Consider the following 25,553-nt stretch of genomic DNA (forward strand, 5'->3'; position numbering starts at 1 on the left):
TGATGATGATGTTATGGGACAGTAGAAAAATGAAAAAAATCAGAAAACAGCCGTATCCTTGCTGAATGCACACAAAAACAGACACAAATAGAAAAACACATCCAAACGGTGAAATCATTGCAAAATCAAACACTGAGGGTACAGAAGTATATCTTATAAGATGTTAACTTTATTTGTGAGGTTTATGTTATAGGACAGTAGAAAAATGAAAAAAATCAGAAAACAGCCGTATCCTTGCTGAACAAAAACAGACACAAATAGAAAAACACATCCAAACAGTGAAATCATTGCAAAATCAAACACTGAGGGTACAGAAGTATATCTTATAAGATGTTAACTTTATTTGTGAGGTTCATGTTATGGGACAGTAGAAAAATGAAAAAAATCAGAAAACAGCCGTATTCTTGCTGAATGTGCACAAAAACAGACACAAATAGAAAAACACATCCAAACAGTGAAATCATTGCAAATCAAACACTGAGGGTACAGAAGTATATCTTATAAGATGTTAACTTTATTTGTGAGGTTCATGTTATGGGACAGTAGAAAAATGAAGAAAAAAAAGAAAACAGCCGTATCCTTGCTGAATGTGCACAAAAACAGACACAAAAAGAAAAACACATCCAAACAGAGAAATCATTGCAAAATCAAACGCTAAAGGTATATAACTATTTCTTATAAGATTTTAACTTTATTTGTGAGGTTTATGTTATGGGACAGTAGAAAAATGAAGAAAAAAAAGAAAACAGCCGTATCCTTGCTGAATGTGCACAAAAATAGACGCAAATAGAAAAACACATCTAAACAGTGAAATCATTGCAAAATCAAACGCTTAACGTATATAACTATATCTTATAAGATATTAACTTTATTTGTGAGGTTTATGTTATGGGACAGTAGAAAAATGAAAAAAATCACAAAACAGCCGTATTCTTGCTGAATGCGCACAAAAACAGACACAAATAGAATAACACATCCAAACAGTGAAATCATTGCAAAATCAAACACTGAGGGGACAGAAGTATATCTTATAAGATGTTAGCTTTATTTGTGAGGTTTATGTTATGGGACAGTAGAAAAATGAAAAAAATCAGAAAACAGCCGTATTCTTGCTGAATGTGCACAAAAACAGACACAAATAGAAAAACACATCCAAACAGAGAAATCATTGCAAAATCAAACGCTAAAGGTATATAACTATTTCTTATAAGATTTTAACTTCATTTGTGAGGTTTATGTTATGGGACAGTAGAAAAATGAAGAAAAAAAAGAAAACAGCCGTATCCTTGCTGAATGTGCACAAAAACAGACACAAATAGAAAAACACATCTAAACAGTGAAATCATTGCAAAATCAAACGCTTAACGTATATAACTATATCTTATAAGATATTAACTTTATCTGTGAGGTTTATGTTATGGGACAGTAGAAAAATGGAAAAAAAATCAGAAAACAGCCGTATTCTTGCTGAATGTGCACAAAAACAGACACAAATAGAAAAACACATCCAAACAGTGAAATCATTGCAAAATCAAACACTGAGGGTACAGAAGTATATCTTATAAGATGTTAAATTTATTTGTGAGGTTCATGTTATGGGACAGTAGAAAAATTAAGAAAAAAAAGAAAACAGCCGTTTCCTTGCTGAATGTGCACAAAAACAGACACAAATAGAAAAACACATCTAAACAGTGAAATCATTGCAAAATCAAACACTGAGGGGACAGAAGTATATCTTATAAGATGTTAACTTTATTTGTGAGGTTTATGTTATGGGACAGTAGGAAAATGAAAAAAAAGAAATCAGCCGTATCCTTGCTGAATGTGCACAAAAACAGACACAAATAGAAAAACACATCCAAACGGTGAAATCATTGCAAAATCAAACACTGAGGGTAGACAAGTATATCTTATAAGATGTTAACTTTATTTGTGAGGTTTATGTTATGGGACAGTAGAAAAATGAAAAAAATCAGAAAACAGCCGTATTCTTGCTGAATGTGCACAAAAACAGACACAAATAGAAAAACACATCCAAACAGTGAAATCATTGCAAAATCAAACACTGAGGGGACAGAAGTATATCTCATAAGATGTTAACTTTATTTGTGAGGTTTATGTTATGGGACAGTAGAAAAATGAAAAAAATCAGAAAACAGCCGTATTCTTGCTGAATGTGCACAAAAACAGACACAAATAGAAAAACACATCCAAACAGAGAAATCATTGCAAAATCAAACGCTAAAGGTATATAACTATTTCTTATAAGATTTTAACTTTATTTGTGAGGTTTATGTTATGTGACAGTAGAAAAATGAAAAAAATCACAAAACAGCCGTATTCTTGCTGAATGCGCACAGAAACAGACACAAATAGAAAAACACATCCAAACAGTGAAATTATTGCAAAATCAAACACTGAGGGTACAGAAGTATATCTTATGAGATGTTAACTTTATTTGTGAGGTTCATGTTATGGGACAGTAGAAAAATTAAGAAAAAAAAGAAAACAGCCGTATCCTTGCTGAATGTGCACAAAAACAGACACAAATAGAAAAACACATCCAAACAGTGAAATTATTGCAAAATCAAACACTGAGGGTACAGAAGTATATCTTATGAGATGTTAACTTTATTTGTGAGGTTCATGTTATGGGACAGTAGAAAAATTAAGAAAAAAAAGAAAACAGCCGTATCCTTGCTGAATGTGCACAAAAACAGACACAAATAGAAAAACACATCCAAACAGTGAAATCATTGCAAAATCAAACGCTTAATGTATATAACTATATCTTATAAGATATTAACTTTATTTGTGAGGTTTATGTTATGGGACAGTAGAAAAATGAAAAAAATCACAAAACAGCCGTATTCTTGCTGAATGCGCACAAAAACAGACACAAATAGAAAAACACATCCAAACAGTGAAATAATTGCAAAATCAAACGCTAAAGAAATATAACTATTTCTTATAAGATTTTAACTTTATTTGTGAGGTTTATGTTATGGGACAGTAGAAAAATGAAAAAAATCAGAAAACAGCCGTATTCTTGCTGAATGTGCACAAAAACAGACACAAATAGAAAAACACATCCAAACAGTGAAATCATTGCAAAATCAAACACTGAGGGGACAGAAGTATATCTTATAAGATGTTAACTTTATTTGTGAGGTTTATGTTATGGGACAGTAGAAAAATGAAAAAAAAGAAAACAGCCGCATTCTTGCTGAATGCGCACAAAAACAGACAGAAATAGAAAAACACATCCAAACAGAGTGAAATCATTGCAAAATCAAACACTGAGGGGAAAGAAGTATATCTTATAAGATGTTAACTTTATTTGTGAGGTTCATGTTATGGGACAGTATAAAAATGAAAAAAATCAGAAAACAGCCGTATTCTTGCTGAATGTGCACAAAAATAGACACAAATAGAAAAACACATCCAAACAGTGAAATCATTGCAAAATCAAACACTGAGGGTACATAAGTGTATCTTATAAGATGTTAACTTTATTTGTGAGGTTCATGTTATGGGACAGTAGAAAAATGAAAAAAATCAGAAAACAGCCGTATTCTTGCTGAATGCGCACAAAAACAGACAGAAATAGAAAAACACATCCAAACAGTGAAATTATTGCAAAATCAAACGCTAAAGGTATATAACTATTTATTATAAGATTTTAACTTTATTTGTGAGGTTTATGTTATGGGACAGTAGAAAAATGAAAAAAATCAGAAAACAGCCGCATTCTTGCTGAATGCGCACAAAAACAGAAACAAATAGAAAAACACATCCAAACAGTGAAATCATTGCAAAATCAAACACTGAGAGGACAGAAGTATATCTTATAAGATGTTAAATTTATTTGTGAGGTTCATGTTATGGGACAGTATAAAAATGAAAAAAAATCAGAAAACAGCCGTATTCTTGCTGAATGTGCACAAAAACAGACACAAATAGAAAAACACATCCAAACAGTGAAATCATTGCAAAATCAAACACTGAGAGGACAGAAGTATATCTTATAAGATTTTAACTTTATTTGTGAGGTTTATGTTATGGGACAGTAGAAAAATGAAGAAAAAAAAGAAAACAGCCGTATACTTGCTGAATGTGCACAAAAACAGACACAAATAGAAAAACACATCTAAACAGTGAAATCATTGCAAAATCAAACGCTTAACGTATATAACTATATCTTATAAGATATTAACTTTATTTGTGAGGTTTATGTTATGGGACAGTAGAAAAATGAAAAAAATCAGAAAACAGCCGTATTCTTGCTGAATGCGCACAAAAACAGACAGAAATAGAAAAACACATCCAAACAGTGAAATTATTGCAAAATCAGACGCTGAGGGTACAGAAGTGTATCTTATAAGATGTTAACTTTATTTGTGAGGTTCATGTTATGGGACAGTAGAAAAATTAAAAAAATCAGAAAACAGCCGTATCCTTGCTGAATGTGCACAAAAACAGACACAAATAGAAAAACACATCCAAACAGTGAAATTATTGCAAAATCAAACGCTAAAGAAATATAACTATTTCTTATAAGATTTTAACTTTATTTGTGAGGTTCATGTTATGGGACAGTAGAAAAATGAAAAAAATCAGAAAACAGCCGTATCCTTGCTGAATGTGCACAAAAACAGACACAAATAGAAAAACACATCCAAACAGTGAAATTATTGCAAAATCAAACGCTAAAGGTATATAACTGTTTCTTATAAGGTTTTAACTTAATTTGTGAGGTTCATGTTATGGGACAGTAGAAAAATGAAAAAAAATCAGAAAACAGCCGTACTCTTGCTGCATGCGCACAAAAACAGACAGAAATAGAAAAACACATCCAAACAGTGAAATCATTGCAAAATCAAACACTGAGGGTACAGAAATGTATCTTATAAGATGTTAACTTTATTTGTGAGGTTCATGTTATGGGACAGTAGAAAAATGAAAAAAATCAGAAAACAGCCGTATTCTTGCTGAATGTGCACAAAAACAGACACAAATAGAAAAACACATCCAAACAGTGAAATTATTGCAAAATCAAACGCTAAAGAAATATAACTATTTCTTATAAGATTTTAACTTTATTTGTGAGGTTTATGTTATGGGACAGTAGAAAAATGAAAAAAATCAGAAAACAGCCGTATTCTTGCTGAATGCACACAAAAACAGAAACAAATAGAAAAACACATCCAAACAGTGAAATTATTGCAAAATCAGACGCTGAGGGTACAGAAGTGTATCTTATAAGATGTTAACTTTATTTGTGAGGTTCATGTTATGGGACAGTAGAAAAATGAAAAAAATCAGAAAACAGCCGTATTCTTGCTGAATGTGCACAAAAACAGACACAAATAGAAAAACACATCCAAACAGTGAAATTATTGCAAAATCAAACGCTAAAGAAATATAACTATTTCTTATAAGATGTTAACTTTATTTGTGAGGTTCATGTTATGGGACAGTAGAAAAATGAAAAAAAATCAGAAAACAGCCGTATCCTTGCTGAATGTGCACAAAAACACACACAAATAGAAAAACACATCCAAACAGTGAAATTATTGCAAAATCAAACGCTAAAGAAATATAACTATTTCTTATAAGATTTTAACTTTATTTGTGAGGTTCATGTTACGGGACAGTAGAAAAATGAAAAAAAATCAGAAAACAGCCGTATTCTTGCTGAATGCGCACAAAAACAGACAGAAATAGAAAAACACATCCAAACAGTGAAATCATTGCAAAATCAAACACTGAGGGGACAGAAGTATATCTTATAAGATGTTAACTTTATTTGTGAGGTTCATGTTACGGGACAGTAGAAAAATGAAAAAAAATCAGAAAACAGCCGTATTCTTGCTGAATGTGCACAAAAACAGACACAAAGAGAAAAACACATCCAAACAGTGAAAGCATTGCAAAATCAAACACTGAGGGTACAGAAGTGTATCTTATAAGATGTTAACTTTATTTGTGAGGTTCATGTTATGGAACAGTAGAAAAATGAAAAAAATCAGAAAACAGCCGTATTCTTGCTGAATGTGCAAAAAAACAGACAGAAATAGAAAACACTTCCAAACAGTGAAATTATTGCAAAATCAAACGTTAAGAAATATAACTATTTCTTATAAGATTTTAACTTTATTTGTGAGGTTCATGTTATGGAACAGTAGAAAAATGAAAAAAATCAGAAAACAGCCGTATTCTTGCTGAACGTGCACAAAAATAGACACAAAGAGAAAAACACATCCAAACAGTGAAAGCATTGCAAAATCAAACACTGAGGGTACAGAAGTGTATCTTATAAGATGTTAACTTTATTTGTGAGGTTCATGTTTTGGGACAGTAGAAAAATGAAAAAAATCAGAAAACAGCCGTATTCTTGCTGAATGTGCACAAAAACAGACAGAAATAGAAAAACACATCCAAACAGTGAAATTATTGCAAAATCAAACGCTAAAGAAATATAACTATTTCTTATAAGATGTTAACTCTATTTGTGAGGTTTATGTTATGGGACGGTAGAAAAATGAAAAAAATCAGAAAACAGCCGTATTCTTGCTGAATGTGCACAAAAACAGACACAAATAGAAAAACACATCCAAACAGTGAAATTATTGTGAAATCAAACGCTAAAGAAATATAACTATTTCTTATAAGATGTTAACTTTATTTGTGAGGTTCATGTTATGGGACAGTAGAAAAATGAAAAAAATCAGAAAACAGCCGTATTCTTGCTGAATGCGCACAAAAACAGACACAAATAGAAAAACACATCCAAACAGTGAAATTATTGCAAAATCAAACGCTAAAGAAATATAACTATTTCTTATAAGATTTTAACTTTATTTGTGAGGTTTATGTTATGGGACAGGAGAAAAATGAAAAAAATCAGAAAACAGCCGTATACTTGCTGAATGCGCACAAAAACAGACAGAAATAGAAAAACACATCCAAACAGTGAAATTATTGCAAAATCAAACGCTAAAGAAATATAACTATTTCTTATAAGATGTTAACTTTATTTGTGAGGTTTATGTTATGGGATGGTAGAAAAATGAAAAAAATCAGAAAACAGCCGTATTCTTGCTGAATGTGCACAAAAACAGACACAAATAGAAAAACACATCCAAACAGTGAAATTATTGCAAAATCAAACGCTAAAGGTATATAACTATTTCTTATAAGATTTTAACTTTATTTGTGAGGTTTATGTTATGGAACGGTAGAAAAATGAAAAAAATCAGAAAACAGCCGTATTCTTGCTGAATGTGCACACAAAAACAGACACAAATAGAAAAACACATCCAAACAGTGAAATCATTGCAAAATCAAACACTGAGGGGACATAAGTGTATCTTATAAGATGTTAACTTTATTTGTGATGTTTATGTTATGGGACAGTAGAAAAATGAAAAAAATCAGAAAACAGCCGTATTCTTGCTGAATGTGCACAAAAACAGACAGAAATAGAAAAACACATCCAAACAGTGAAATCATTGCAAAATCAAACACTGAGAGGACAGAAGTATATCTTATAAGATGTTAAATTTATTTGTGAGGTTCATGTTATGGGACAGTAGAAAAATGAAAAAAATCAGAAAACAGCCGTATTCTTGCTGAATGTGCACAAAAACAGACACTAATAGAAAAACACATCCAAACAGTGAAATCATTGCAAAATCAAACACTGAGGGGACAGAAGTATATCTTTTAAGATGTTAACTTTATTTGTGAGGTTCATGTTATGGGACAGTAGAAAAATGAAAAAAATCAGAAAACAGCCGTATTCTTGCTGAATGTGCACAAAAACAGACACAAAGAGAAAAACACATCCAAACAGTGAAATTATTGCAAAATCAAACACTAAAGAAATATAACTATTTCTTATAAGATTTTAACTTTATTTGTGAGGTTCATGTTACGGGACAGTAGAAAAATGAAAAAAAATCAGAAAACAGCCGTATTCTTGCTGAATGCGCACAAAAACAGACAGAAATAGAAAAACACATCCAAACAGTGAAATCATTGCAAAATCAAACGCTAAAGAAATATAACTATTTCTTATAAGATTTTAACTTTATTTGTGAGGTTTATGTTATGGGACAGTAGAAAAATGAAAAAAATCAGAAAACAGCCGTATTCTTGCTGAATGCGCACAAAAACAGACAGAAATAGAAAAACACATCCAAACATTGAAATCATTGCAAAATCAAACACTGAGGGTACATAAATGTATCTTATAAGATGTTAACTTTATTTGTGAGGTTCATGTTATGGGACAGTAGAAAAATGAAAAAAATCAGAAAACAGCCGTATTCTTGCTGAATGCGCACAAAAACAGACAGAAATAGAAAAACACATCCAAACAGTGAAATCATTGCAAAATCAAACACTGAGAGGACAGAAGTATATCTTATAAGATGTTAAATTTATTTGTGAGGTTCATGTTATGGGACAGTAGAAAAATGAAAAAAATCAGAAAACAGCCGTATTCTTGCTGAATGTGCACAAAAACAGACACTAATAGAAAAACACATCCAAACAGTGAAATCATTGCAAAATCAAACACTGAGGGGACAGAAGTATATCTTTTAAGATGTTAACTTTATTTGTGAGGTTCATGTTATGGGACAGTAGAAAAATGAAAAAAATCAGAAAACAGCCGTATTCTTGTTGAATGTGCACAAAAACAGACACAAATAGAAAAACACATCCAAACAGTGAAATTATTGCAAAATCAAACGCTAAAGAAATATAACTATTTCTTATAAGATTTTAACTTTATTTGTGAGGTTTATGTTATGGGACAGTAGAAAAATGAAAAAAATCAGAAAACAGCCGTATTCTTGCTGAATGCGCACAAAAACAGACAGAAATAGAAAAACACATCCAAACAGTGAAATCATTGCAAAATCAAACACTGAGGGTACAGAAATGTATCTTATAAGATGTTAACTTTATTTGTGAGGTTCATGTTAAGGGACAGTAGAAAAATGAAAAAAATCAGAAAACAGCCGTATTCTTGCTGAATGCGCACAAAAACAGACAGAAATAGAAAAACACATCCAAACAGTGAAATCATTGCAAAATCAAACACTGAGAGGACAGAAGTATATCTTATAAGATGTTAAATTTATTTGTGAGGTTCATGTTATGGGACAGTAGAAAAATGAAAAAAATCAGAAAACAGCCGTATTCTTGCTGAATGCGCACAAAAACAGACAGAAATAGAAAAACACATCCAAACAGTGAAATTATTGCAAAATCAAACGCTAAAGAAATATAACTATTTCTTATAAGATTTTAACTTTATTTGTGAGGTTTATGTTATGGGACAGTAGAAAAATGAAAAAAATCAGAAAACAGCCGTATTCTTGCTGAATGCGCACAAAAACAGACAGAAATAGAAAAACACATCCAAACAGTGAAATCATTGCAAAATCAAACACTGAGGGTACAGAAATGTATCTTATAAGATGTTAACTTTATTTGTGAGGTTCATGTTATGGGACAGTAGAAAAATGAAAAAAATCAGAAAACAGCCGTATACTTGCTGAATGCGCACAAAAACAGACATAAATAGAAAAACACATCCAAACAGTGAAATCATTGCAAAATCAAACACTGAGGGTACAGAATTGTATCCTATAAGATGTTAACTTTATTTGTGAGGTTCATGTTATGGGACAGTAGAAAAATGAAAAAAATCAGAAAACAGCCGTATTCTTGCTGAATGTGCACAAAAACAGACACAAAGAGAAAAACACATCCAAACAGTGAAATCATTGCAAAATCAAACACTGAGGGTACAGAAGTATATCTTATAAGATGTTAACTTTATTTGTGAGGTTTATGTTATGGGACAGTAGAAAAATGAAAAAAATCAGAAAACAGCCGTATTCTTGCTGAATGCGCACAAAAACAGACACAAATAGAAAAACACATCCAAACAGTGAAATTATTGCAAAATCAAACGCTAAAGAAATATAACTATTTCTTATAAGATGTTAACTTTATTTGTGAGGTTCATGTTACGGGACAGTAGAAAAATTAAAAAAAATCAGAAAACAGCCGTATTCTTGCTGAATGCGCACAAAAACAGACAGAAATAGAAAAACATATCCAAACAGTGAAATTATTGCAAAATCAAACGCTAAAGAAATATAACTATTTCTTATAAGATTTTAACTTTATTTGTGAGGTTTATGTTTTGGGACAGTAGAAAATTGAAAAAAATCAGAAAACAGCCGTATACTTGCTGAATGTGCACAAAAACAGACACAAATAGCAAAACACATCCAAACAGTGAAATTATTGCAAAATCAAACGCTAAAGAAATATAAGTATTTCTTATAAGATTTTAACTTTATTTGTGAGGTTCATGTTATGGGACAGTAGAAAAATGAAAAAAATCAGAAAACAGCAGTATTCTTGCTGAATGCGCACAAAAACAGACACAAATAGAAAAACACATCCAAACAGTGAAATCATTGCAAAATCAAACACTGAGGGGACAGAAGTATATCTTATAAGATGTTAACTTTATTTGTGAGGTTCATGTTATGGCACAGTAGAAAAATGAAAAAAATCAGAAAACAGCCGTATTCTTGCTGAATGCGCACAAAAACAGACACAAATAGAAAAACACATCCAAACAGTGAAATTATTGCAAAATCAAACGCTAAAGGTATATAACTATTTCTTATAAGATTTTAACTTTATTTGTGAGGTTTATGTTATGGGACAGTAGAAAAATGAAAAAAATCAGAAAACAGCCGTATTCTTGCTGAATGTGCACAAAAACAGACAGAAATAAAAAAACACATCCAAACAGTGAAATTATTGCAAAATCAAACGCTAAAGGTATATAACTATTTCTTATAAGATTTTAACTTTATTTGTGAGGTTTATGTTATGGGACAGTAGAAAAATGAAAAAAATCAGAAAACAGCCGTATTCTTGCTGAATGTGCACAAAAACAGACAGAAATAAAAAAACACATCCAAACAGTGAAATTATTGCAAAAACAAACGCTAAAGAAATATAACTATTTCTTATAAGATTTTAACTTTATTTGTGAGGTTTATGTTATGGGACAGTAGAAAAATGAAAAAAATCAGAAAACAGCCGTATTCTTGCTGAATGCGCACAAAAACAGACACAAATAGAAAAACACATCCAAACAGTGAAATCATTGCAAAATCAAACACTGAGGGCATATAACTATATCTTATAAGATTTTAACTTTATTTGTGAGGTTCATGTTACGGGACAGTAGAAAAATGAAAAAAAATCAGAAAACAGCCGTATTCTTGCTGAATGCGCACAAAAACAGACAGAAATAGAAAAACACATCCAAACAGTGAAATTATTGCAAAATCAAACGCTAAAGAAATATAACTATTTCTTATAAGATTTTAACTTTATTTGTGAGGTTTATGTTATGGGACAGTAGAAAAATGAAAAAAATCAGAAAACAGCCGTATTCTTGCTGAATGCGCACAAAAACAGACACAAATAGAAAAACACATCCAAACAGTGAAATCATTGCAAAATCAAACACTGAGGGGACAGAAGTATATCTTATAAGATTTTAACTTTATTTGTGAGGTTCATGTTACGGGACAGTAGAAAAATGAAAAAAAATCAGAAAACAGCCGTATTCTTGCTGAATGCGCACAAAAACAGACACAAATAGAAAAACATATCCAAACAGTGAAATTATTGCAAAATCAAACGCTAAAGAAATATAACTATTTCTTATAAGATGTTAACTTTATTTGTGAGGTTTATGTTATGGGACAGTAGAAAATTTAAAAAAATCAGAAAACAGCCGTATACTTGCTGAATGTGCACAAAAACAGACACAAATAGCAAAACACATCCAAACAGTGAAATCATTGCAAAATCAAACACTGAAGGCATATAACTATATCTTATAAGATTTTAACTTTATTTGTGAGGTTTATGTTTTGGGACAGTAGAAAATTGAAAAAAATCAGAAAACAGCCGTATACTTGCTGAATGTGCACAAAAACAGACACAAATAGCAAAACACATCCAAACAGTGAAATCATTGCAAAATCAAACACTGAAGGCATATAACTATATCTTATAAGATTTTAACTTTATTTGTGAGGTTCATGTTACGGGACAGTAGAAAAATTAAAAAAATCAGAAAACAGCCGTATTCTTGCTGAATGTGCACAAAAACAGACAGAAATAGAAAAACACATCCAAACAGTGAAATTATTGCAAAATCAAACGCTAAAGAAATATAACTATTTCTTATAAGATGTTAACTTTATTTGTGAGGTTTATGTTATGGGACGGTAGAAAAATGAAAAAAATCAGAAAACAGCCGTATACTTGCTGAATGTGCACAAAAACAGACACAAATAGCAAAACACATCCAAACAGTGAAATCATTGCAAAATCAAACACTGAGGGGACAGAAGTATATCTTATAAGATGTTAACTTTATTTGTGAGGTTTATGTTATGGGACAGTAGAAAAATGAAAAAAATCAGAAAACAGCCGTATTCTTGCTGAATGTGCACAAAAACAGACAGAAATAAAAAAACACATCCAAACAGTGAAATTATTGCAAAATCAAACGCTTAAGAAATATAACTATTTCTTATAAGATTTTAACTTTATTTGTGAGGTTTATGTTTTGGGACAGTAGAAAATTGAAAAAAATCAGAAAACAGCCGTATACTTGCTGAATGTGCACAAAAACAGACACAAATAGCAAAACACATCCAAACAGTGAAATTATTGCAAAATCAAACGCTAAAGAAATATAAGTATTTCTTATAAGATTTTAACTTTATTTGTGAGGTTCATGTTATGGGACAGTAGAAAAATTAAAAAAATCAGAAAACAGCCGTATTCTTGCTGAATGTGCACAAAAACAGACACAAATAGAAAAACACATCCAAACAGTGAAATTATTGCAAAATCAAACGCTAAAGGTATATAACTATTTCTTATAAGATTTTAACTTTATTTGTGAGGTTTATGTTATGGGACAGTAGAAAAATGAAAAAAATCAGAAAACAGCCGTATTCTTGCTGAATGCGCACAAAAACAGACAGAAATAGAAAAACACATCCAAACAGTGAAATCATTGCAAAATCAAACACTGAGGGGACAGAAGTATATCTTATAAGATGGTAACTTTATTTGTGAGGTTCATGTTATGGGACAGTAGAAAAATGAAAAAAACAGAAAACAGCCGTATTCTTGCTGAATGCGCACAAAAACAGACACAAAGAGAAAAACACATCCAAACACTGAAAGCATTGCAAAATCAAACACTGAGGGTAGATAAGTATATCTTATAAGATTTTAACTTTATTTGTGAGGTTTATGTTATGGGACAGTAGAAAATTGAAAAAAATCAGAAAACAGCCGTATACTTGCTGAATGTGCACAAAAACAGACACAAATAGAAAAACACATCCAAACAGTGAAATCATTGCAAAATCAAACACTGAGGGTAGATAAGTATATCTTATAAGATTTTAACTTTATTTGTGAGGTTTATGTTATGGGACAGTAGAAAAATGAAAAAAATCAGAAAACAGCCGTATTCTTGCTGAATGTGCACAAAAACAGACACAAAGAGAAAAACACATCCAAACAGTGAAATCATTGCAAAATCAAACACTGAGGGTACAGAAGTGTATCTTATAAGACGTTAACTTTATTTGTGAGGTTCATGTTACGGGACAGTAGAAAAATTAAAAAAAATCAGAAAACAGCCGTATTCTTGCTGAATGCGCACAAAAACAGACAGAAATAGAAAAACACATCCAAACAGTGAAATTATTGCAAAATCAAACGCTAAAGAAATATAACTATTTCTTATAAGATGTTAACTTTATTTGTGAGGTTTATGTTATGGGACAGTAGAAAATTGAAAAAAATCAGAAAACAGCCGTATACTTGCACAAAAACAGACACAAATAGAAAAACACATCCAAACAGTGAAATCATTGCAAAATCAAACACTGAGGGTACAGAAGTATATCTTATAAGATGTTAACTTTATTTGTGAGGTTTATGTTATGGGACAGTAGAAAATTTAAAAAAATCAGAAAACAGCCGTATACTTGCTGAATGTGCACAAAAACAGACACAAATAGCAAAACACATCCAAACAGTGAAATCATTGCAAAATCAAACACTGAAGGCATATAACTATATCTTATAAGATTTTAACTTTATTTGTGAGGTTTATGTTATGGGACAGTAGAAAATTGAAAAAAATCAGAAAACAGCCGTATACTTGCACAAAAACAGACACAAATAGAAAAACACATCCAAACAGTGAAATCATTGCAAAATCAAACACTGAAGACATATAACTATATCTTATAAGATTTTAACTTTATTTGTGAGGTTTATGTTATGGGACAGTAGAAAATTGAAAAAAATCAGAAAACAGCCGTATACTTGCACAAAAACAGACACAAATAGAAAAACACATCCAAAGAGTGAAATCATTGCAAAATCAAACACTGAGGGTACAGAAGTATATCTTATAAGATGTTAACTTTATTTGTGAGGTTTATGTTATGGGACAGTAGAAAATTTAAAAAAATCAGAAAACAGCCGTATACTTGCTGAATGTGCACAAAAACAGACACAAATAGAAAAACACATCCAAACAGTGAAATCATTGCAAAATCAAACACTGAGGGTAGATAAGTATATCTTATAAGATTTTAACTTTATTTGTGAGGTTTATGTTATGGGACAGTAGAAAATTGAAAAAAATCAGAAAACAGCCGTATACTTGCTGAATGTGCACAAAAACAGACACAAATAGAAAAACACATCCAAACAGTGAAATCATTGCAAAATCAAACACTGAGGGTAGATAAGTATATCTTATAAGATTTTAACTTTATTTGTGAGGTTTATGTTATGGGACAGTAGAAAAATGAAAAAAATCAGAAAACAGCCGTATTCTTGCTGAATGTGCACAAAAACAGACAGAAATAGAAAAACACATCCAAACAGTGAAATCATTGCAAAATCAAACACTGAGGGGACAGAAGTATATCTTATAAGATGTTAACTTTATTTGTGAGGTTTATGTTATGGGACAGTAGAAAAATGAAAAAAATCAGAAAACAGCCGTATTCTTGCTGAATGTGCACAAAAACAGACAGAAATAGAAAAACACATCCAAACAGTGAAATTATTGCAAAATCAAACGCTAAAGAAATATAACTATTTCTTATAAGATGTTAACTTTATTTGTGAGGTTTATGTTATGGGACGGTAGAAAAATTTAAAAAATCAGAAAACAGCCGTATTCTTGCTGAATGTGCACAAAAACAGACACAAAGAGAAAAACACATCCAAACAGTGAAATCATTGCAAAATCAAACACTGAGGGTACAGAAGTGTATCTTATAAGACGTTAACTTTATTTGTGAGGTTCATGTTACGGGACAGTAGAAAAATTAAAAAAAATCAGAAAACAGCCGTATTCTTGCTGAATGTGCACAAAAACAGACACAAAGAGAAAAACACATCCAAACAGTGAAATCATTGCAAAATCAAACACTGAGGGGACAGAAGTATATCTTATAAGATGGTAACTTTATTTGTGAGGTTCATGTTATGGGACAGTAGAAAAATGAAAAAAACAGAAAACAGCCGTATTCTTGCTGAATGCGCACAAAAACAGACACAAAGAGAAAAACACATCCAAACACTGAAAGCATTGCAAAATCAAACACTGAGGGTAGATAAGTATATCTTATAAGATTTTAACTTTATTTGTGAGGTTTATGTTATGGGACAGTAGAAAATTGAAAAAAATCAGAAAACAGCCGTATACTTGCTGAATGTGCACAAAAACAGACACAAATAGAAAAACACATCCAAACAGTGAAATCATTGCAAAATCAAACACTGAGGGTAGATAAGTATATCTTATAAGATTTTAACTTTATTTGTGAGGTTTATGTTATGGGACAGTAGAAAATTGAAAAAAATCAGAAAACAGCCGTATACTTGCTGAATGTGCACAAAAACAGACACAAATAGAAAAACACATCCAAACAGTGAAATCATTGCAAAATCAAACACTGAGGGTACAGAAGTATATCTTATAAGATGTTAACTTTATTTGTGAGGTTTATGTTATGGGACAGTAGAAAATTGAAAAAAATCAGAAAACAGCCGTATACTTGCTGAATGTGCACAAAAACAGACACAAATAGAAAAACACATCCAAACAGTGAAATCATTGCAAAATCAAACACTGAGGGTAGATAAGTATATCTTATAAGATTTTAACTTTATTTGTGAGGTTTATGTTATGGGACAGTAGAAAATTGAAAAAAATCAGAAAACAGCCGTATACTTGCACAAAAACAGACACAAATAGAAAAACACATCCAAACAGTGAAATCATTGCAAAATCAAACACTGAAGGCATATAACTATATCTTATAAGATTTTAACTTTATTTGTGAGGTTTATGTTATGGGACAGTAGAAAATTGAAAAAAATCAGAAAACAGCCGTATACTTGCTGAATGTGCACAAAAACAGACACAAATAGAAAAACACATCTAAACAGTGAAATCATTGCAAAATCAAACACTGAGGGTACAGAAGTATATCTTATAAGATTTTAACTTTATTTGTGAGGTTTATGTTATGGGACAGTAGAAAATTGAAAAAAATCAGAAAACAGCTGTATACTTGCTGAATGTGCACAAAAACAGACACAAAGAGAAAAACACATCCAAAGAGTGAAATCATTGCAAAATCAAACACTGAGGGTACAGAAGTGTATCTTATAAGACGTTAACTTTATTTGTGAGGTTCATGTTACGGGACAGTAGAAAAATTAAAAAAAATCAGAAAACAGCCGTATTCTTGCTGAATGTGCACAAAAACAGACACAAAGAGAAAAACACATCCAAACAGTGAAATCATTGCAAAATCAAACACTGAGGGGACAGAAGTATATCTTATAAGATGGTAACTTTATTTGTGAGGTTCATGTTATGGGACAGTAGAAAAATGAAAAAAACAGAAAACAGCCGTATTCTTGCTGAATGCGCACAAAAACAGACACAAAGAGAAAAACACATCCAAACACTGAAAGCATTGCAAAATCAAACACTGAGGGTAGATAAGTATATCTTATAAGATTTTAACTTTATTTGTGAGGTTTATGTTATGGGACAGTAGAAAATTGAAAAAAATCAGAAAACAGCCGTATACTTGCTGAATGTGCACAAAAACAGACACAAATAGAAAAACACATCCAAACAGTGAAATCATTGCAAAATCAAACACTGAGGGTAGATAAGTATATCTTATAAGATTTTAACTTTATTTGTGAGGTTTATGTTATGGGACAGTAGAAAATTGAAAAAAATCAGAAAACAGCCGTATACTTGCTGAATGTGCACAAAAACAGACACAAATAGAAAAACACATCCAAACAGTGAAATCATTGCAAAATCAAACACTGAGGGTACAGAAGTATATCTTATAAGATGTTAACTTTATTTGTGAGGTTTATGTTATGGGACAGTAGAAAATTGAAAAAAATCAGAAAACAGCCGTATACTTGCTGAATGTGCACAAAAACAGACACAAATAGAAAAACACATCCAAACAGTGAAATCATTGCAAAATCAAACACTGAGGGTAGATAAGTATATCTTATAAGATTTTAACTTTATTTGTGAGGTTTATGTTATGGGACAGTAGAAAATTGAAAAAAATCAGAAAACAGCCGTATACTTGCACAAAAACAGACACAAATAGAAAAACACATCCAAACAGTGAAATCATTGCAAAATCAAACACTGAAGGCATATAACTATATCTTATAAGATTTTAACTTTATTTGTGAGGTTTATGTTATGGGACAGTAGAAAATTGAAAAAAATCAGAAAACAGCCGTATACTTGCTGAATGTGCACAAAAACAGACACAAATAGAAAAACACATCTAAACAGTGAAATCATTGCAAAATCAAACACTGAGGGTACAGAAGTATATCTTATAAGATTTTAACTTTATTTGTGAGGTTTATGTTATGGGACAGTAGAAAATTGAAAAAAATCAGAAAACAGCTGTATACTTGCTGAATGTGCACAAAAACAGACACAAATAGAAAAACACATCCAAAGAGTGAAATCATTGCAAAATCAAACACTGAGGGTACAGAAGTATATCTTATAAGATGTTAACTTTATTTGTGAGGTTTATGTTATGGGACAGTAGAAAATTGAAAAAAATCAGAAAACAGCCGTATACTTGCTGAATGTGCACAAAAACAGACACAAATAGAAAAACACATCTAAACAGTGAAATCATTGCAAAATCAAACACTGAGGGTACAGAAGTATATCTTATAAGATTTTAACTTTATTTGTGAGGTTTATGTTATGGGACAGTAGAAAATTGAAAAAAATCAGAAAACAGCTGTATACTTGCTGAATGTGCACAAAAACAGACACAAATAGAAAAACACATCCAAAGAGTGAAATCATTGCAAAATCAAACACTGAGGGTACAGAAGTATATCTTATAAGATGTTAACTTTATTTGTGAGGTTTATGTTATGGGACAGTAGAAAATTGAAAAAAATCAGAAAACAGCCGTATACTTGCTGAATGTGCACAAAAACAGACACAAATAGAAAAACACATCCAAACAGTGAAATCATTGCAAAATCAAACACTGAGGGTAGATAAGTATATCTTATAAGATTTTAACTTTATTTGTGAGGTTTATGTTATGGGACAGTAGAAAATTGAAAAAAATCAGAAAACAGCCGTATACTTGCACAAAAACAGACACAAATAGAAAAACACATCCAAACAGTGAAATCATTGCAAAATCAAACACTGAAGGCATATAACTATATCTTATAAGATTTTAACTTTATTTGTGAGGTTTATGTTATGGGACAGTAGAAAATTGAAAAAAATCAGAAAACAGCCGTATACTTGCTGAATGTGCACAAAAACAGACACAAATAGAAAAACACATCTAAACAGTGAAATCATTGCAAAATCAAACACTGAGGGTACAGAAGTATATCTTATAAGATTTTAACTTTATTTGTGAGGTTTATGTTATGGGACAGTAGAAAATTGAAAAAAATCAGAAAACAGCTGTATACTTGCTGAATGTGCACAAAAACAGACACAAATAGAAAAACACATCCAAAGAGTGAAATCATTGCAAAATCAAACACTGAGGGTACAGAAGTATATCTTATAAGATGTTAACTTTATTTGTGAGGTTTATGTTATGGGACAGTAGAAAATTGAAAAAAATCAGAAAACAGCCGTATACTTGCTGAATGTGCACAAAAACAGACACAAATAGAAAAACACATCTAAACAGTGAAATCATTGCAAAATCAAACACTGAGGGTACAGAAGTATATCTTATAAGATTTTAACTTTATTTGTGAGGTTTATGTTATGGGACAGTAGAAAATTGAAAAAAATCAGAAAACAGCTGTATATTTGCTGAATGTGCACAAAAACAGACACAAATAGAAAAACACATCCAAAGAGTGAAATCATTGCAAAATCAAACACTGAGGGTACAGAAGTATATCTTATAAGATGTTAACTTTATTTGTGAGGTTTATGTTATGGGACAGTAGAAAATTGAAAAAAATCAGAAAACAGCCGTATACTTGCTGAATGTGCACAAAAACAGACACAAATAGAAAAACACATCCAAACAGTGAAATCATTGCAAAATCAAACACTGAGGGTAGATAAGTATATCTTATAAGATTTTAACTTTATTTGTGAGGTTTATGTTATGGGACAGTAGAAAATTGAAAAAAATCAGAAAACAGCCGTATACTTGCACAAAAACAGACACAAATAGAAAAACACATCCAAACAGTGAAATCATTGCAAAATCAAACACTGAAGGCATATAACTATATCTTATAAGATTTTAACTTTATTTGTGAGGTTTATGTTATGGGACAGTAGAAAATTGAAAAAAATCAGAAAACAGCCGTATACTTGCTGAATGTGCACAAAAACAGACACAAATAGAAAAACACATCTAAACAGTGAAATCATTGCAAAATCAAACACTGAGGGTACAGAAGTATATCTTATAAGATTTTAACTTTATTTGTGAGGTTTATGTTATGGGACAGTAGAAAATTGAAAAAAATCAGAAAACAGCTGTATACTTGCTGAATGTGCACAAAAACAGACACAAATAGAAAAACACATCCAAAGAGTGAAATCATTGCAAAATCAAACACTGAGGGTACAGAAGTATATCTTATAAGATGTTAACTTTATTTGTGAGGTTTATGTTATGGGACAGTAGAAAATTGAAAAAAATCAGAAAACAGCCGTATACTTGCTGAATGTGCACAAAAACAGACACAAATAGAAAAACACATCTAAACAGTGAAATCATTGCAAAATCAAACACTGAGGGTACAGAAGTATATCTTATAAGATTTTAACTTTATTTGTGAGGTTTATGTTATGGGACAGTAGAAAATTGAAAAAAATCAGAAAACAGCTGTATACTTGCTGAATGTGCACAAAAACAGACACAAATAGAAAAACACATCCAAAGAGTGAAATCATTGCAAAATCAAACACTGAGGGTACAGAAGTATATCTTATAAGATGTTAACTTTATTTGTGAGGTTTATGTTATGGGACAGTAGAAAATTGAAAAAAATCAGAAAACAGCCGTATACTTGCACAAAAACAGACACAAATAGAAAAACACATTCAAAGAGTGAAATCATTGCAAAATCAAACACTGAGGGTACAGAAGTATATCATATAAGATGTTAACTTTATTTGTGAGGTTTATGTTATGGGACAGTAGAAAATTGAAAAAAATCAGAAAACAGCCGTATACTTGCACAAAAACAGACACAAAAAGAAAAACACATCCAAACAGTGAAATCATTGCAAAATCAAACACTGAGGGTACAGAAGTATATCTTATAAGATGTTAACTTTATTTGTGAGGTTTATGTTATGGGACAGTAGAAAATTGAAAAAAATCAGAAAACAGCCGTATACTTGCTGAATGTGCACAAAAACAGACACAAATAGAAAAACACATCCAAACAGTGAAATCATTGCAAAATCAAACACTGAGGGTACAGAAGTATATCTTATAAGATGTTAACTTTATTTGTGAGGTTTATGTTATGGGACAGTAGAAAATTGAAAAAAATCAGAAAACAGCCGTATACTTGCACAAAAACAGACACAAATAGAAAAACACATCCAAAGAGTGAAATCATTGCAAAATCAAACACTGAGGGTACAGAAGTATATCTTATAAGATGTTAACTTTATTTGTGAGGTTTATGTTATGGGACAGTAGAAAATTGAAAAAAATCAGAAAACAGCCGTATACTTGCACAAAAACAGACACAAATAGAAAAACACATCCAAACAGTGAAATCATTGCAAAATCAAACACTGAAGGCATATAACTATATCTTATAAGATTTTAACTTTATTTGTGAGGTTTATGTTATGGGACAGTAGAAAATTGAAAAAAATCAGAAAACTGCCGTATACTTGCACAAAAACAGACACAAATAGAAAAACACATCCAAAGAGTGAAATCATTGCAAAATCAAACACTGAGGGTACAGAAGTATATCTTATAAGATGTTAACTTTATTTGTGAGGTTTATGTTATGGGACAGTAGAAAATTGAAAAAAATCAGAAAACAGCCGTATACTTGCACAAAAACAGACACAAATAGAAAAACACATCCAAACAGTGAAATCATTGCAAAATCAAACACTGAGGGTACAGAAGTATATCTTATAAGATTTTAACTTTATTTGTGAGGTTTATGTTATGGGACAGTAGAAAATTGAAAAAAATCAGAAAACAGCCGTATACTTGCTGAATGTGCACAAAAACAGACACAAATAGAAAAACACATCCAAACAGTGAAATCATGGCAAAATCAAACACTGAGGGCAGATAAGTATTTCTTTTAAGATTTTAACTTTATTTGTGAGGTTTATGTTATGGGACAGTAGAAAATTGAAAAAAATCAGAAAACAGCCGTATACTTGCTGAATGTGCACAAAAACAGACACAAATAGAAAAACACATCCAAAGAGTGAAATCATTGCAAAATCAAACACTGAGGGTACAGAAGTATATCTTATAAGATGTTAACTTTATTTGTGAGGTTTATGTTATGGGACAGTAGAAAATTGAAAAAAATCAGAAAACAGCCGTATACTTGCACAAAAACAGACACAAATAGAAAAACACATCCAAAGAGTGAAATCATTGCAAAATCAAACACTGAGGGTACAGAAGTATATCATATAAGATGTTAACTTTATTTGTGAGGTTTATGTTATGGGACAGTAGAAAATTGAAAAAAATCAGAAAACAGCCGTATACTTGCACAAAAACAGACACAAAGAGAAAAACACATCCAAACACTGAAAGCATTGCAAAATCAAACACTGAGGGTAGATAAGTATATCTTATAAGATTTTAACTTTATTTGTGAGGTTTATGTTATGGGACAGTAGAAAATTGAAAAAAATCAGAAAACAGCCGTATACTTGCTGAATGTGCACAAAAACAGACACAAATAGAAAAACACATCCAAACAGTGAAATCATTGCAAAATCAAACACTGAGGGTAGATAAGTATATCTTATAAGATTTTAACTTTATTTGTGAGGTTTATGTTATGGGACAGTAGAAAATTGAAAAAAATCAGAAAACAGCCGTATACTTGCTGAATGTGCACAAAAACAGACACAAATAGAAAAACACATCCAAACAGTGAAATCATTGCAAAATCAAACACTGAGGGTACAGAAGTATATCTTATAAGATGTTAACTTTATTTGTGAGGTTTATGTTATGGGACAGTAGAAAATTGAAAAAAATCAGAAAACAGCCGTATACTTGCACAAAAACAGACACAAATAGAAAAACACATCCAAAGAGTGAAATCATTGCAAAATCAAACACTGAGGGTACAGAAGTATATCATATAAGATGTTAACTTTATTTGTGAGGTTTATGTTATGGGACAGTAGAAAATTGAAAAAAATCAGAAAACAGCCGTATACTTGCACAAAAACAGACACAAAGAGAAAAACACATCCAAACACTGAAAGCATTGCAAAATCAAACACTGAGGGTAGATAAGTATATCTTATAAGATTTTAACTTTATTTGTGAGGTTTATGTTATGGGACAGTAGAAAATTGAAAAAAATCAGAAAACAGCCGTATACTTGCTGAATGTGCACAAAAACAGACACAAATAGAAAAACACATCCAAACAGTGAAATCATTGCAAAATCAAACACTGAGGGTAGATAAGTATATCTTATAAGATTTTAACTTTATTTGTGAGGTTTATGTTATGGGACAGTAGAAAATTGAAAAAAATCAGAAAACAGCCGTATACTTGCTGAATGTGCACAAAAACAGACACAAATAGAAAAACACATCCAAACAGTGAAATCATTGCAAAATCAAACACTGAGGGTACAGAAGTATATCTTATAAGATGTTAACTTTATTTGTGAGGTTTATGTTATGGGACAGTAGAAAATTGAAAAAAATCAGAAAACAGCCGTATACTTGCTGAATGTGCACAAAAACAGACACAAATAGAAAAACACATCCAAACAGTGAAATCATTGCAAAATCAAACACTGAGGGTAGATAAGTATATCTTATAAGATTTTAACTTTATTTGTGAGGTTTATGTTATGGGACAGTAGAAAATTGAAAAAAATCAGAAAACAGCCGTATACTTGCACAAAAACAGACACAAATAGAAAAACACATCCAAACAGTGAAATCATTGCAAAATCAAACACTGAAGGCATATAACTATATCTTATAAGATTTTAACTTTATTTGTGAGGTTTATGTTATGGGACAGTAGAAAATTGAAAAAAATCAGAAAACAGCCGTATACTTGCTGAATGTGCACAAAAACAGACACAAATAGAAAAACACATCTAAACAGTGAAATCATTGCAAAATCAAACACTGAGGGTACAGAAGTATATCTTATAAGATTTTAACTTTATTTGTGAGGTTTATGTTATGGGACAGTAGAAAATTGAAAAAAATCAGAAAACAGCTGTATACTTGCTGAATGTGCACAAAAACAGACACAAATAGAAAAACACATCCAAAGAGTGAAATCATTGCAAAATCAAACACTGAGGGTACAGAAGTATATCTTATAAGATGTTAACTTTATTTGTGAGGTTTATGTTATGGGACAGTAGAAAATTGAAAAAAATCAGAAAACAGCCGTATACTTGCTGAATGTGCACAAAAACAGACACAAATAGAAAAACACATCTAAACAGTGAAATCATTGCAAAATCAAACACTGAGGGTACAGAAGTATATCTTATAAGATTTTAACTTTATTTGTGAGGTTTATGTTATGGGACAGTAGAAAATTGAAAAAAATCAGAAAACAGCTGTATACTTGCTGAATGTGCACAAAAACAGACACAAATAGAACAACACATCCAAAGAGTGAAATCATTGCAAAATCAAACACTGAGGGTACAGAAGTATATCTTATAAGATGTTAACTTTATTTGTGAGGTTTATGTTATGGGACAGTAGAAAATTGAAAAAAATCAGAAAACAGCCGTATACTTGCTGAATGTGCACAAAAACAGACACAAATAGAAAAACACATCCAAACAGTGAAATCATTGCAAAATCAAACACTGAGGGTAGATAAGTATATCTTATAAGATTTTAACTTTATTTGTGAGGTTTATGTTATGGGACAGTAGAAAATTGAAAAAAATCAGAAAACAGCCGTATACTTGCACAAAAACAGACACAAATAGAAAAACACATCCAAACAGTGAAATCATTGCAAAATCAAACACTGAAGGCATATAACTATATCTTATAAGATTTTAACTTTATTTGTGAGGTTTATGTTATGGGACAGTAGAAAATTGAAAAAAATCAGAAAACAGCCGTATACTTGCTGAATGTGCACAAAAACAGACACAAATAGAAAAACACATCTAAACAGTGAAATCATTGCAAAATCAAACACTGAGGGTACAGAAGTATATCTTATAAGATTTTAACTTTATTTGTGAGGTTTATGTTATGGGACAGTAGAAAATTGAAAAAAATCAGAAAACAGCTGTATACTTGCTGAATGTGCACAAAAACAGACACAAATAGAAAAACACATCCAAAGAGTGAAATCATTGCAAAATCAAACACTGAGGGTACAGAAGTATATCTTATAAGATGTTAACTTTATTTGTGAGGTTTATGTTATGGGACAGTAGAAAATTGAAAAAAATCAGAAAACAGCCGTATACTTGCTGAATGTGCACAAAAACAGACACAAATAGAAAAACACATCTAAACAGTGAAATCATTGCAAAATCAAACACTGAGGGTACAGAAGTATATCTTATAAGATTTTAACTTTATTTGTGAGGTTTATGTTATGGGA

Source organism: Solea solea, chromosome 4 (genome assembly GCF_958295425.1).
Source record: "Solea solea chromosome 4, fSolSol10.1, whole genome shotgun sequence".
In the NCBI taxonomy this organism is placed as follows: Eukaryota; Metazoa; Chordata; class Actinopteri; order Pleuronectiformes; family Soleidae; genus Solea; species Solea solea.